The sequence below is a fragment of the Geotrypetes seraphini genome, chromosome 15 (assembly GCF_902459505.1).
Source record: "Geotrypetes seraphini chromosome 15, aGeoSer1.1, whole genome shotgun sequence".
Taxonomy (NCBI): Eukaryota; Metazoa; Chordata; class Amphibia; order Gymnophiona; family Dermophiidae; genus Geotrypetes; species Geotrypetes seraphini.
The window spans coordinates 47,547,672-47,563,255 of NC_047098.1; the positions used below are offsets into that span (position 1 = coordinate 47,547,672).

General features: G+C 45.4%; 1 protein-coding gene across 3 annotated transcripts in view; it reads left to right on the forward strand.

Annotated features, from left to right (window-relative positions):
- USP32 (ubiquitin specific peptidase 32) overlaps positions 1-15,584 on the forward strand; it is a 406,702-nt gene that overhangs the window by 210,997 nt on the left and 180,121 nt on the right. The window lies entirely within an intron of this gene.

Sequence of the window (15,584 nt, forward strand, 5' to 3'; positions counted from 1 at the left end):
AGAAAGGACACCAACTTGACATTGCAGCCTTCATGACCCATCAAACATCTACTTCAGAAATTCAAATGTCTAATGGAACCTGGTCCCCATCCCTCTGGTCAGACCACTACACTTACACCTTCAACATCATCTGGACCAAAACCAAATCCAAACCAATATCCAAAATAGTAACCTACACATCACGCAAACGCATCGAGCCCGCCATTTTCTGGTCAAAAGTAGACGAAACAATCCAAGAAGATAACCTCAAAGACTTCATTTCACACTGGGGCTATTTGAGCAACAACATCCTTGATGAACAAGCCCCACTTCGAACCAAAACTAGAACATGCAGACGATCAGACCAATGGTTCGACGATGAATTACTCCTACTCAAGAGACAATGTAGATGTCTAGAAAGAAAATGGAGAAAAACCAACCAAGATCACACGAAAACCGCCTGGAAAAAAATTAACAAACAATACAAACTTCTATTAAAAGAAAAGAGAAAAAAACATTACACCAACCTAATAGGCACGGAAACCCAAGACACCAAAAAACTATTCCAAATATTAAAAGATCTAACTAACACCATACCCTATTTGACCACTAACAATAACTCCTCCCCTTCAACCTCTCTCCTAGCTGAACACTTCAAGAATAAAATTACAAACACCAGAGCTACTCTCATTAGTAACCCAACCCACCTACTCGAAGTCACAATACTCCCCACAGAAAATGAATCTTGTGCTGCAGACAGATCTTGGTCCCAATTCCCTAAGATACATTGGACCGAATTCAACAAACTCTACAATAAGTACAGCCACGCATCATGTGAACTCAACCACTGCCCGCCATATCTCCTGTCATCAGTGAGCACTAAGTTCCGTACCTTACTCCTACACTGGATACAAACCATGCTCACAGATGGCATTTTCCCGAATGACCTCAGCGAAATCATCATCACCCCAATCTTAAAAGACCCAAAAGGACCAACAGACCTCTCATCCAACTACAGACCAATAGCCTCAATACCTCTATATATCAAACTAACAGAAGGATTAGTAGCCAAATTCCTCACCAACTATCTCGAGGACCATAAATTACTCCATCCCACGCAATCCGGCTTCTGAACTAACTTCAGCACAGAGACACTACTAGGCTCCCTTATCGACATAGCAAGACAACACCTCATACAGTTGGACCTGACGGTGGCATTTGACCTGGTAGACCATAACATCCTACTGCAAATCTTGGACTCAATAGGCATCTCAGATAAAGTATACTCATGGTTTGAAGGTTTCTTAAAATCCAGAACATACAAAGTAAAATCAGACAAAGAAAAATCCAAACCTTGGTCCAACCCCTGCGGCGTTCCACAAGGGTCCCCACTGTCCCCTACTCTCTTCAACCTATATACGGCCTCTCTTGGCATTTACCTGAACAAACAAGGCCTATCCTCTTATAGCTATGCTGATGACATCACCATCCTCATTCTTTTCGACCAACCAATGCTCTTAATGTCAGACACACTACACAGAACTCTATCTACAGTTACGACTTGGATGGAAGACCACAAACTGAAACTCAACCCAGACAAAACTAAATTCATCCTCCTAGAAAATAACAAAATCCCAACCATAACCAACTTAGAAATCAACTCTATCAACTACCCTTTGCAAACCACCCTAAAACTTCTAGGTATGACTATTGACAGAGGCTGCACCATGCAACCACAAATTAACAAAACAATACAGAAATCTTTCGCAGTTATGAGAAACCTTAGACAAGTCCGAAAATTCTTCGAAAAAACACAATTTCAGCTCCTAGTACAATCTCTAATCCTAAGTATCCTAGACTATTGCAACATCTTCTAACTCCCCTGCCCTGCAATAATGATTAAACAACTACAGACAATTCAGAATACAGCTCTGAGATTCGTCTATTCATTGAAAAAACATGATCACATTACTGAGGCATTCATCAATTCTCATTGGCTTCCAATCCAGGAAAGAATACAATTTAAATTCTACTGTATACTATTTAAAACTATTAATGGAGACAGCCCAACCTACCTAAACGACCGCTTCATCCAAACCACCTCTACCAGGCATAGAAAAACACAGACCCCATTCACTTACCCCCCCAATCAAAGAAGTAAAATGGAAAAAACTATACAACGGACTACTGGCCACTCAGGCAGCGAAGATAGACAACCAAGTCTCCAACCTGTTGACAACAACCCCAGACTACAAGATGTTCAGAAAGGAAATAAAAACTATGCTCTTCAAGAAATCCCTTAATAAAGCTTAATACCATGATAAAGCTTAACCCTCCTCTTACCATCCCCTCCCTAACCCCAGATCCTACTTTTCCCTCTCTTGGAAACCATCTCTGATATAACGTTGTAACCCTTCTTCCATAACTCTTTTTGTAATCCGCTTTGAACCGAAAGGTAATGGCGGAATAGAAATCTGTAATGTAATGTAATATAGCCTAAAACACATAGAAATTCTTCAGGCTTTTTCTCACACAGAAAGAAAGCATGAGAGAAAAAAAACACCAACTGTTTCCCAGTTACTCACTCTCTCTCTTTCTCATTCAATGTCCATGGATTCTGCCTGGCTTTCTCTCACAGGACCAGCGGTTTGTACCTCCATGCTTTCCACACCATTAAGAAACTGGAAGTTTGAGGTGGGGAGGATTTTTTCCACCTCCTGCATGGGCCAATCTGGAACTTCTGGCTCTGCTGCCTGGCTCCACGGCTCCTGCCTTGCCTTTGGCTGTGGGAGTGACTCACCCTGGTCACTCACTCCTCCCTCTTCTGCTTGCATCAGTCTGCTCTTAAGCAGCTCAGAGCCAATCCCCTTCAGCCTGTATCGGGGGATGGGCTTTGGTTCCAAAGCAGCCTTTCTCTGCCCGGGTTTACTTGGTGCAGCTAAATTCCTTGTAGCTTCTCTAGCTGCCCTATAGCCTGACGGCTGCTGTTGACAGTCTGCCTGCCTCTGTCCCATACCACTATTATTCTGAATATAGGGGCAAGAGGGTCAGCCTCAAGTTGACCGCCAGAATCAACCTGGTAAGCTCTTCTGCACCGGATCTTATCAGGGGCAAAACTAGAGCTGGTGCTGGGTTTGTCACAAGGCCTCTTTGACTCGCGGGTTGCCCCCTATCATGCATGGGCATGCTTGGATCTCTCTCAGTGGCAGAGACCCCGGGTGGGCTGCCATTCAGTGTGGCTGGATCCGCTGAGCGTGGGCAGATATTTTCACATGAGTAGCCTGCAAGACTGCCGCTGAAAGTCTCGGCAGCTATTTTTGTCGCTGAAAGAGCATGGGCAGGAGCAAGTAGGAATCACTCCTGCCCCAGTGTACCGCTAGACCACCAGAGAAACAAGGTAGGCCTGGGTCTTTTCTCTGGTTCTGGGAGGGGGTTGGTGGTGTCTTTTTGGGTAGGGAAGGGGAACACTGCCTGGTGGAGACAGAGGATTGGCCAGGGGTGGGATAACTGGGCTCTCCAGTCCATTTGTGGCAACCCTGAATCCCCTCCGGGGGTTGGGGTGGTGCGTGGGGTGGAGGGGCGTTTTGGTACTGTTTTTTGTTTGGGCTATGTCTGCCCTCTGTCATTGGGTGTCTTCATGGCCGCTGGTCCTTACCTGGCATGCCCTTTTCTGCCTATCTCCAGCTGCGGCATTACTTTGAGGACCACTGTAAAAGGAACCCCCTAGGATCCAACTTCTTGAAGGTGGATCACCTTTTTCTCTCTCTCCCTTCTCTGAACTCTTTGTCTGGTATGGGTTGGCTCGGGAGGAACGGGAGGATTCCCAGTTGCAAACCCTGGCCTCTAAGTGGACCGCAGAGCTGGAGGAGACCATTAGCGCTGAAGTCCTGGTCGCTTGCTTCTCCAGTATCACTAGAGGGGCCAGGAATGCCCAATTGCAGGAAATACAGCTTAAGTTGCTACATCGCATGTTCTTCACCAGAGATCGGGGTATGCGGGCGGGTCTCTGGAACACTGATGAATACGTTAAGTGTAAGCGTCTGAAGGGGACCATGCTGCATATGATGCTTGAGTGCCCGATGCTGGAGACATACTGGAATGGGGTGTTGGATTTTTTGGCTGGGATAGTGGGACTGCCTTTCCAATGGTCCTACCTGCTACTTCTGTTGGGCTGCGAGGGGGAGGTGTTGGACCAGGGACTGAGGACGGAACATTGGCGTTTTCTGTACACCGCCCTGTTGGTGTCTAAACGAGGTGTGCTCTGGCTGTGGATGGATGAGCTTGCCCCTGAGGTGCTGTTATGGAAGAGGTCCCTTGGAAAGGTTGCCCGCTAGGAGCTCAGTAGCGCAAAGGGGGGGGGGGGGCGTCCTCCTCCCACCGGCTGTACCGGTCTCTTTGGGAAGCAGCCTTGGGGGAGGTCCGGTCTTTGTGACCACTTTCTTAATTTCTTCAATCACTTTAGTGGGGCGGAGGGGAGGGGGGGATGGATCAGGGGGTTGGTTGTCTGGTGGGGCGCATATGTGTGAGTGTGGGTGTGGTTGTGATGAGTGTGGTCTCGCTTGCTTTTGGGGGATTTTCATCTCTATCTCAAAAGCAAGCGAGACCACACTTCAATCTATCTCCTGTGTCTTGATTGCCTGTTTTGTATGTTCAATTTTTTTCTGCTTAATAAAAAATTATTTCAAACAAACAAAAAAAAAGAACGTGCCCTGCAAAGGACTCTGTCCTCAGAATCTGTGTTCTTTAGAGGTGTACTGAGATCAGGAGCCTCTGAAGCACCGAAAAGTCTCACGACCAAATAAAAAAATGAAATTAAAGAAAAATAAACATGAGCAGTACAGACAGGCTCTTACCATCTTGCTTGTAGAGTAAAATTGAGCAGTTACAGGACAACCCAGAGTAAGGTGAGGTGGAGCAGAAAAAAATGTAAATGAGGCTCTCTACACCAGATTTCACGATCAGAGATACACAACCCACAAGTTCAAGAATGATGTACTTATTGCACTAAAAAATAGAAGAAAGATAACCTTTTCATTTTGTTGGAATCTAATAATAAAGTGTTTGATCAGCAGATATAATACATACAAAAATGAACAAGGCAAAGGTCAGCCTGCTATCTTACCAGATCAAATTACTTTATACATCATAGTGTACGTATATTAAAGGGAATAAGTCTTCCAAGCCAATTTTTATATCATTTGCTAACCAAACTGCCTCGGAGAAATGTTTCGTCAGACATAAGACATATAAATAAGAAGACCAATAAATATAGTAGAAGAAGTATTAAAGATGCCAAAGAGTAATGTTATACAGTACTAATGTACCCAATTAAATATGATAACCAAGTTATGATGTGAAGCTAGAGCTAAGGATGCCCACTGTTCATTAACACAGCTTTTACTCTCCAAAGTAGAGGTAGGGAAGAAAGGGATGCTGGGTGTTAATAAACAGGGTATCTTGTTTGATCATATCTAGCCAAGAAAGTAAAATACATATGAAGAAACCAACAAAAGCAGTGTTGAACAAGGATAGATACCTTAATGCAGTCATGCTCTTTGTTTGGCAGCTAGACTATATGCCTAGAAATGTGGACAGAACTGGATAGAATGGGTAGATTTGTTGGTTTTTCATACCATTATCCAATATATGAGGGTGAATCAAAAATTAAAGGCAATAGTTAAATTACACGATAACCAGAATAGAGTTAGTGAAATGCAACATATGTACTCATACATTGCCTGTTGGATAGTTCGTCCATGCACAGTACAGCGCTTGACCTTTAGTCATGTGGCAACCACGAGGTCAGAAGCATGGACGCTTCATTGCAAGATTGCACCATCGAAGAACACATGCAGTAGTGCACTTCCTTGGGCAGACGGAGTGAAACCTGTGGAAATTCACCTTTGAATATTGACTCAGTATGGGTATAGCACCATGAATCTACGAAAGGTTTATGAGTGGGTAAAAAGGTTTAAAGCGGGAAGAACAGGTGCACACACCAACATCGTGTACACAAGAGCATATTGACACTGATGCCTTGATCAGAGAAGAACGATGGATAATGGTGTCTCAATTGGCTGCAAATTCAGATTATCAGCTATGGATCTGCATTTGCCATAATGCGTGAGGACTTGGGATAATATTACTACTATTAATTATTTATATAGCATGGTAGAGGATCCTAAAGAAGACAGTCCCTGCTCAGAAGAGCTTACAATCGAAACAGACAAGACACACAAACAGGATGTCATGGATATAGTTAAGGGGAACAGTTAATCTGCTGGCTGGGTTGGTGGGCAGTGGGAAGTATGGTTATAGTTTGAAGGCTATATCAAAAACGTGGGATACAGAGAAGTCTGCGCACGATGGGTTCCCCAACAGCTTACTGATCTACACAGCAATAGCGTGTGGAGGTTGCAACCCAGTTCCTGAGATAGTATGAAGATCTGAGTATTCTGGAGAGAACTGTCACCAGCAACAACACAAGGGTGCATCACTGTGACCCGGAGAGCAAAAGACAAACCATGATGAAGTAAAGGAAATGGTGCTCACCTGGCTTCGGGAGCAGCCGAAAAACTTCTTCTCTGCAGGAATGCAGAAGCTAGTTGAACAATACAACAATTGCGTCGTTTTGCATGGGGACGATATGAAAAAGTGATAGGTTCAGTTGCTCACAGTTACTTCTTTTAAAGCCATTAAATGTATTTTGCCTTTACTTTTTATTTGCCCTCATATCTTTAAGGTTGCATTTGTTTGTCTACAATTCAGTTTAAAAAGTTGTAAGTGATGCCTTTTCATTGGTCTAATTTTGAATTAACATTCTTATTTTGCTTTCATCTTATGAAGGTTAGCTCTAAAAATAATGGCCAGAAATATATTGCATTAGGTTCAATGGGAAAGAAATCAGCTAGAATTTGTTGACCTTTATTTCTAAATCATAAATCAGGAACTAAATTAAACCATTCTGATAATGTCAGAGGAGCTCAACATTAATTGTAACAAGAGACTGTTTAAATGGAAGGTTAAAATTAATTCTTCATGAGATTTTTGAATGATAATTTTGATTATTTTTTTTCACACAAAAAATAGAAGGTTAGAGAAATCCAGTGATAAAAGGACAATGAAATGACGTTCTCATCTAATCACAAGCCTTAACCTCTAGGCTTCAGTAAGATTACCAGTACTGAAAGGTATTTCATGGGCAAAACTATATTATTTACCATAGTACTCTTCACTGCCATAATTTAAATAGGCAGCTGAATCCAAGTACAGTAGAATGCCAATTATCCAAATGCTGATTAACCAGATGTCCAATTATCTGGATTGTTTCAGAGGCTCTCAGTTTATATTTGAGTTCCCTCCGAAATACCATTCCTGTCACCCTTCCTCCCACTAGTATTCCTTCTGCTCTGCCACTGCTGAAACCTGCCCAGCCCAGCCCCCTCCCAACCAGGAGACTTTCCCACAACGTCAGCACACCCCCTACCGTCAGCACACCGTCAGTGTTCCGCTTCCCTCCCTGAACAGACACCACCAACCCCCTCCCAGAACCAGAGAAAAGACCCAGGCCTACCTTGTTTCTCTGGTGGTCTAGCGGTACACTGGGGCAGGAGTGATTCCTACTTGCTTCTGCCCATGCTCTTTCAGCGACAAAAATAGCTGCCAAGACTTGCAGGCTACTCATGTGAAAATATCTGCCCACGTTCAGCGGATCCAGCCACACCAAATAACAGCCCACCTGGGGTCTCTGCCACTGAGAGAGATCCAAGCAAGCCCACGCACGATAGGGGGCAACTCACGAGTCAAAGAGGCCTGAAGGCGCAAACTGGGAGCTAGAGGTGGAAAGCTCATGGACCCAGCGCAGCAAGGCAGCCATATTATACAACCAGAGATCTGGCAGCGCCAGGCCTCCCCGGAGCCGGCTCTGAATAAATCGCCAGAAACTAATGCGCTTGATGGTTACGCCCAATAAAGGAGCCTATGAAAGACCGATAAGCTCGTTCATCCGCTCCCTTGAGCCAAAGTGGTATCATCTGCAGTGGATACAATATTTTGGGTAGCAGGACAATCTTCATCAATGCGACCCTGCCCAATATGGACAAGGGGAGCTCCCCCCAGCGGAGACAAGTATCGCAAAGCTGATTAAATTTATGCACGATATTACGCCTATACACACAGGACCAATCCGCGCTGAGGAAAATGCCCAGATATTTAAGCTCCCCCTCGGCCCACCAGAATGGAAAATTAGGCAACGTACGGGGAGAATACCGGCAGAGCCTCAGACTTGCTAAAATTAATACAGAGGTTCGAAAAGGAGCCATACAATGCAATGAGGTCAGTGATAATAGGAATAGAGCCCCAACCGTCACCGACGAATAGCAGCATATCATCCGCAAAAATAGTAAGCTTACACTCCTCTGTCCCAATGCGTATACCCACAATATCGGGAGAGGCCTGTATTTTAGCAGCCAACGGTTCTAAGGAGAGAATAAACAGCAGCAGAGATAGGGGACAGCCTTGCCGTGTCCCCCGCCACAGGCTAAGATAATTTTGGTGGGCCTCCTCCGAGATATGTTGCAAGTGATGAGATTTGCTTTCCCGCAGCTGCTTCGCTAGCGAGGTTAACGCCGCATCCTGCTGCTTGCGCTTTCGAGTAGTGTAAGCTATGATACAGCCCCGTAGGTACACCAATGCAATCAAGTTTCAAGTTTATTAGGATTTATATACCGCCTATCAAAGTTATCTAAGCGGTTTCTACAATCAGGTACTCAAGCATTTTTCCCTCTCTGTCCCGGTGGGCTCACAATCTATCTAATGTACCTGGGGCTATGGAGGATTAAGCGACTTGCCCAGGGTCACAAGGAGCAGCGCAGGGTTTGAACCCAGAACCCCAGGGTGCTGAGGCTGTAGATCCAACCACTGCGCCACACACTCCTGCCAAGAGATAGAAAGTCATAAGGGCAATAGGCATGTAAGAACAGGCTTAAAAAATAGCAAAGTCAACACAAGTCCATGAGAACATCCAGGGCCCAGGGCTCCCAGCACAGGGCACCCGCCCCAAAATCCCCTCCAGCCAGAGAGGTGCAGCAACAGTCTCCACCAGGGCATATACCTAGTGCAGAGGGCCCCAGAGGCTAGAGGCAGTCCAGTCCCTGTGCCCAAGCAAGACTGACAGAAGGCAGTGCAGAATGAACAAGCCAGCTGAAGTGTAGAAAGTGCAGGCAATCATCAGAACTCCAAAGGCAGAGAAACAAAAGCCCGGGGTCCCGGTCCACCGAAGCACTCAGCAACAAGGAAAGTCAGTAGCTGGTCAATTCGGAGGCCCCAATGCCGGCCAAGGATCAGGGTGCCAGAGCTAGAGGGGCCAGGGCTCGAACATAGGACTGAAGAGCCTCCATGTCGTCGCACACCTTCGGTCCCCTGGCCTCAAGGATCCGCACCGGGGTGGGGTATTGGACCACAAACCGGAGACCCCGATTGCGGAGCTCGGAACAGTAGGGCGCCAGGGCGTGCCGCCGGGCAGCCACCTCCGCAGAGTAGTCAATGAACAAAAACACCTTTTTACCCTCGTGCTCCAGCAGGCCCTTTTTTTGGTACAGCGACATCAATTGTGCCTTATCGGTGAAGTTGAGGAGCCTGGCGATAACAGGCCGGGGCCGACCATCTCCCTCTCTGCGGGGTCCCAGACGATGGCCCTGCTCCACCAGGATCCACGAGCCCTCAGGGGAGAAGCCCACTGCTCCAGGGATCCACAGCTCTATAAGCTCCCGCAACTCAGCCTCCTGTTATTTCGGCGGCCGCGGTTCTCGTGATCTTCGAGTCGTTCGTGCAAGGTCGCATACTGGGTCTCCAAAGTGTGAAGCTGCGTCTCGATGACCGACGATCAGTCCTCCTTGGTGGCAATGCGGGTCTCTGCGGTTTGAAGCCGCTGGCCATGGCGTTCCAAACAGTACCGAATATCCTCCATTGGAGCTTGGTAAGCCTCTTATCGATCGCCGCTGATATATTCTTGGTGAGTTCCTTTACTGCGTCTTCTTGCAGCAGCACTTTTGGCAGGGGAGAAGGAGCCGACACCATATTGGATGCCCCGTGCACACGCTGAGCCCGAGCCAACCACGGGGTCTTAATGGGCATAACTGGATCAAAGTCCAGCAAAGGAAAAGGCGGCTCTGCCCGCTGCACTGCGAAGCTATCGGATCCACCGGGATGTGAGTAAGAAGCAGGAGCGGCGCGATTTGAAGGCAATAAAGCGGAAATTTAGGTGCGAGAGGGTTGGAGCCGGATCAAGGAGCCGCCGCTTAGCTCTGCGTGATCACGTGACTCCCCACAGGGCACGTTCTTGACCAGTCTGCATTACCGTTCCCTTGAGAGCAAGGCTCACTCCAGGTTTTGTCCGCAGAGAGCTTGAACACAGGCTGAGTGGCCCCATGATGGTTTTTATCCAGGATCACGTGCTGACTGCATTCCTCCCCCCCCCCCCCCCCCGACTTCCCATTCGAGTTCTGGTGGGGGTTTGATGTCTTAGTCCAGCTGGCTGGACTGAGGAGCAGTCTAAAGAAGCAAACTATCCTAATTTCCAGGCTTGTCTGAGGCAGAGGTTCTCTGACAGCAGTTTCTGCCTAAGCACCAGCCAGCACCAGCATGACACAGTGAGTACTGGCTGTAACAACCTATGACAAAAATCAGGAGGGAGGGGGATTCTCTAAAAGTAGTTTTGAAAGGTTTTTGGGGCTAGAGTCAGAGTCCCCTACCTTTAAAATCTCATTCCCAGATTTTTATGAACCCTTATTTAGCTCCCATTGGCCTTTTTTCTTTCAAACAGGGACTGTCTTCTTTGTGACTCTATACAGTGCTGTATATGTCTGGTAGCACTATAGAAATAATTAATAGTAGTAGTAGTTTTCGGTGCTAAATTTGCTACCATGGTTGCCATTTTGGAGTAAAAGCTTCTGTCTGTCTCAAAATCGGTGTAGACCAGAATATTTAGGATTCATGTCAGATTTGCGCTGGATGGCTGGTCGAGGTCCATCCTTATCCTCTGTGCCTCGCAGCATGTGAGGGAAGGTAGGAGCAATTGACTTACTAGCCTCTGGTGGTATGGGGTCCCAGATGACATAAGTTCCAGGTCAAAATCCTGGTTGGAGTTGCAGCCGTGCATCTGCTGTGAAACCCCAGAGTGGGTCATAGGAGGTGTCCTAGTTTGGCTTTTGCTCCAGAATTTATAAGCATGATGTACAAAAATACTTAAATTACAGTCGTCACAGTGACTCCTCGGAGATCGCTGTGGTGGTAGTGCCAGGGGTTTTCCCCTCTAAAAGTGTAGTTTCCCCACAGCAGAGCCATGCGCAGGATATGGGGGTGCAGTCAGAAGAGGACTGGGACAAAGTGAAGTCTGTATCTATGCCTTTACGTTCCCAGGTGAGTCTTTGGTACTAGAAAATTCTACATTGCGCCTGGTAGGGCCAAGTCCCAACCATGTGGCAGCCTGGACCCAACTGTGCACAGGTTGTTTAAGCCTACAACTCTTTTGGAGATTACTGAGTCTCTCTAAGAATTAAAGATAGAACCCCCACAGACTTCTACTGCCCAGTGCTTGCTTATGAGCAGAACTAAGGCTCGTTATTCACATTGTCAAATGTGACACAGACAAGAGGTCATGGACTGAAACTGAGGGGCAGCAGGCCCAGGACAAATGTCAGGAAGTTCTGTTTCACACAGTGAGTGGTGGACGCTTGGAATTCTCTCCCGGAGGAGGTTGTGACGGAGACCACCATTCTGGGATTCAAAGGCAAGTTGGATGCACACCTTCTTGCAAATCACATTGAGGGATACGGGTAAACAAGGTATTCATCAGGGAACACCTAGCTTAGCCTCCGCGTGCGCGGGTCGCTGGTCTAGATGGACCTAAGGTCTGATCCGGTGAAGGCATTTCTTATGTTCTTATGTTTCCCTCCCATCTGTACATTATGAGTACTAAGATGCTGACAGACCATTGGGAGGTTCAGGAGGGTCTCTAGGTGGCTAAGGCCATAACAAAACTTTATCTAATGGACGCTGAATTTCATCAGCTGTTTATTCCACCAAAGGTGGATTACCTGGTGGTGCAGGTTACCAAGCATACCTCCATCCCCAGTGAAGGAGAAGTGGTGTTGAAAGATGCACAGGATCGTAGACTGGATTTTGACCTTAAGAGGCAATTTGAGGCTGCAGAGTTGGGGTTGAAGCAGCAGCAGTAAGTGCTTGCCACTTGAGGCTACGTTGTAGTTTGGGAGCAGATGCTGACATGGATTCCCAGTTCCTTTTGTCTGGAGTGGATTATGTGACAGATCTGTTCAAGGTCCTGAGCAAGGTTTCTGCATATGCTATTTCCACCTGTAGAATGTTTTGGATCAGACAGTGGGTGAGGATTCAGCCTCTAAGGCTATGCTGAGCAAATTGCCCTTTCAGGATCATAAATCAAAGCTTTTACCAGACAGCAAGGGGTCAGGTTGAGGTAATTTTCATAGCTTTGCTGATATTATTGAGGAGGAAACAGCACATTTTCTTTCCTCCTCCAAACTCACCACCTTCTCCTCTGATCCCATCCCCCACCCATCTACTTACTAGTATTTCTCCTATTGTCATCACCTATATCTGCCATATCCTCAACCTATCACTCTTCACTGCAACTGTGCCAATACCTTCAAACATGCCATAGTTACACTATTCTTCAAAAAACCCTTGCTGGTCCCTACCTGCCCTTCCAATTATCATCCTGTCTCCATCCTGCCCTTCTTATCCAAGCTACTTGAACGTGCTGTTCACAGACATTGTCTTGACTTTTTCATCTCAAGCTATCCTTGACCCGCTTCAATCAGATTTTTGCCCTCTTCATTCTACACAAAATGTACTTATGAAAGTCTCCAATGACCTGCTCCTGGCCAAATCTAAAGGCCTCTACTCCGTCCTCATCCTTCTTGATCTATCCACAGCTTTTGACATGGTAAATCACCACCTGCTCATCAATACACTGTCCTTGCTTGGATTTCAGGGCTCTGCTATCTCATGGTTTTCTTCCTATCTTTCCCATCACACCTTTAGCATATGCTGTGGTGGATCCTCCTCCACCACCATTTCGCTATTGGCCTATATACCTCAGGGCTCTGTCCTGGGACCACTTCTTTTTTTTCATCTACACTTCTTCCCTTGGTGCTCTGACCTCCACTCATGGCTTTCAGAATCACCTCTATGCTGATGACTCACAGATATATCTCTCTATACTTGAACTCTGGACAGACATTCAAGCCTGAGTTTTAAACTGCTTGTCTAACATTGCTACCTGGATGTCTTGCCACTATCTAAAATTAAACATGCCCAACACTGAACTCCTTACCTTTCCACCTAAACCTGTCTCTCCTTTTCCTCCATTCTCTATTTCTGTGAACAGTGCCCCTATTCTCCCTGTCTCATCAGCTTGTGACCTTGGGGTCATCTTTGACTCATCTCTCTCCTTCTCTTCACATATCCAAGACTGCCAAAACCTGTTGTTTCTTTCTCTACATTATCGCTAAAATTGGACCCTTCCTTTCTGAGCATGCTGCTAAGACTCTCATCCATACCCTCATCTCCTCTCGCCTAAACTACAATCTGCTTCTCACTGGCCTTCTGCTAAACCATCTCTGTTCAGAACTCTGCTGCATGCCTCAGATTCTGCCAATGTCTCTATGACCACATAACTTCTCTCTTCAAGTCACTTCATTGGCTCCCTATCCGTTTCCGTATACAGTTAAAACTCCTCTTAATGACTTACAAGTGTATTCGCTCCACAGCTCTTCAGTATCTCTCATCTCTCCCTACACACCCCTGGACATTGAGCAGGATAATTGCACACAAACGTACTTGTAGCTACTCTAGGGTAGTAAAAATGAATAATGAAAAATGATGCAAATTTTTTATAAAATCAAAATTATTATTTATTCATTATCATATATGAATAATCATAAGGTTATTGCATCATGAGAATTATTACAGAAGCCAAAAGCTGGCTTTGCTCGTAACAAATGCCAACGTTTTACCAGTTATACATCCATATATATCCTAAACATTCCTTTGCTAAAACCTAACTGGTCCAAATTATTTGTTTCCATATAAGGCTAGCTTCAAATGGGCGTGTCACAAAAGCATTCCTAAAATTACATTCTTATACCTAAAAAGTTACATTCTCACATTAAGCTTACATATTTTATAAAAAGAAGAAATACATAGACAGATATTGTAATGTACTCACAAAGACTACTCAGCTTTTAAACACTCAGCTCATCAGGTAAGCCTCTCTTACCTGTAACCTTCTCCTATACTCAACTCCAGACTCCGTCCTTGCTACTTTGCTACACTATATGCCTGGAACAAACTGCCTGACTCGGTATGTCAAGCTCTGTCTCTGGCAGTATTCAAATCCAGACTCAAAGCCTACTTCTTTTTAGCTGCTTTCAATTCCAAACTCCAACCCACTTGCTAAGCACCAGTATGTCTTGTCTTATTCCCTCTGTAATTCCCCACCTGAGCACCTTCTTGTCCAGTTTGTCTGTCTTGACTAGATTATAAGCTCTTTTGAGCAGGGACTATCTCTTCTATGTTTTGATGTACAGCACTGTATATGTCTAGTAGTGTTATAGAAATGATAAGTACTTACATCATCTGGGAGGATTGTTTTTCAGATGTTGGTGTAGAAAAGAACCAACACTGTAAAGTGGATGAACAGGAAAATAAGTGTCTATTAAATGTTGGAAAAGCTCCTTGATGCCAGCAATGATGAATGAATCTGTTGCAGTAATAGTATTGTAGCCTGGAGTAAATTCATGCACTAGGTGAAGTGAGGTTAAGTGCATGAATCTCTCCAGCAGTTACTAGCAGCTTCTGAACAAGGGCTGCATGCACATTTCACAGTGGGGTTAAGTGAAGAGGTTAAGTGTTAGTTTTGCAATCTGCAGTGAGCAGTCTGCAGAAGGTTGCCTCTATCTAACACCTGCTAATCGCATCAAACTTCATGGTGTATTGCGGTATATAAATAAAATTTTATGTTATGTTGTTGTTATTACAGGTGGATGAAACATGAACCTTGAGGCAGTTAGTGGTTTAGCCAGTGAGCTTCCAGACCTTTCTAGAAATTTAGGGCTCCTTTTATCAAGCTGCGTGCGACTTTTCATCACGCGTTAACCCCCGCGCTGGCCAAAAACTACCGCCTGCTCAAGAGGAGGCGGTAGCGGCTAGCGAGTTCGGCGGTTTAACATATGCTATTACGTGCGTTAAACCGCTAGCGCAGCTTAGTAAAAGGAGCCCTTAACCCTTTCAGGACCATAAGGATCGTAGGCCAATTTTTGTGGTTTTGACGACATTTTTATGGTAAAAAGGGCTTGCAGATGCCAAAAAATTGATTTTTTTTGTGAAATATCATTATTTTTATTTAAAAAAATCACACTTCTGGCTTATGGACAGTGTGGCAAGTGAATCTTCTCGTCAATCTGGCAACGACGCTAATGAATGAATGTCGGAACCAGTTTGTTTACATAAAGGCAGTATCATATGGAATCCGTACATATCAAATTTAGAACTGTAGACTATCCCAA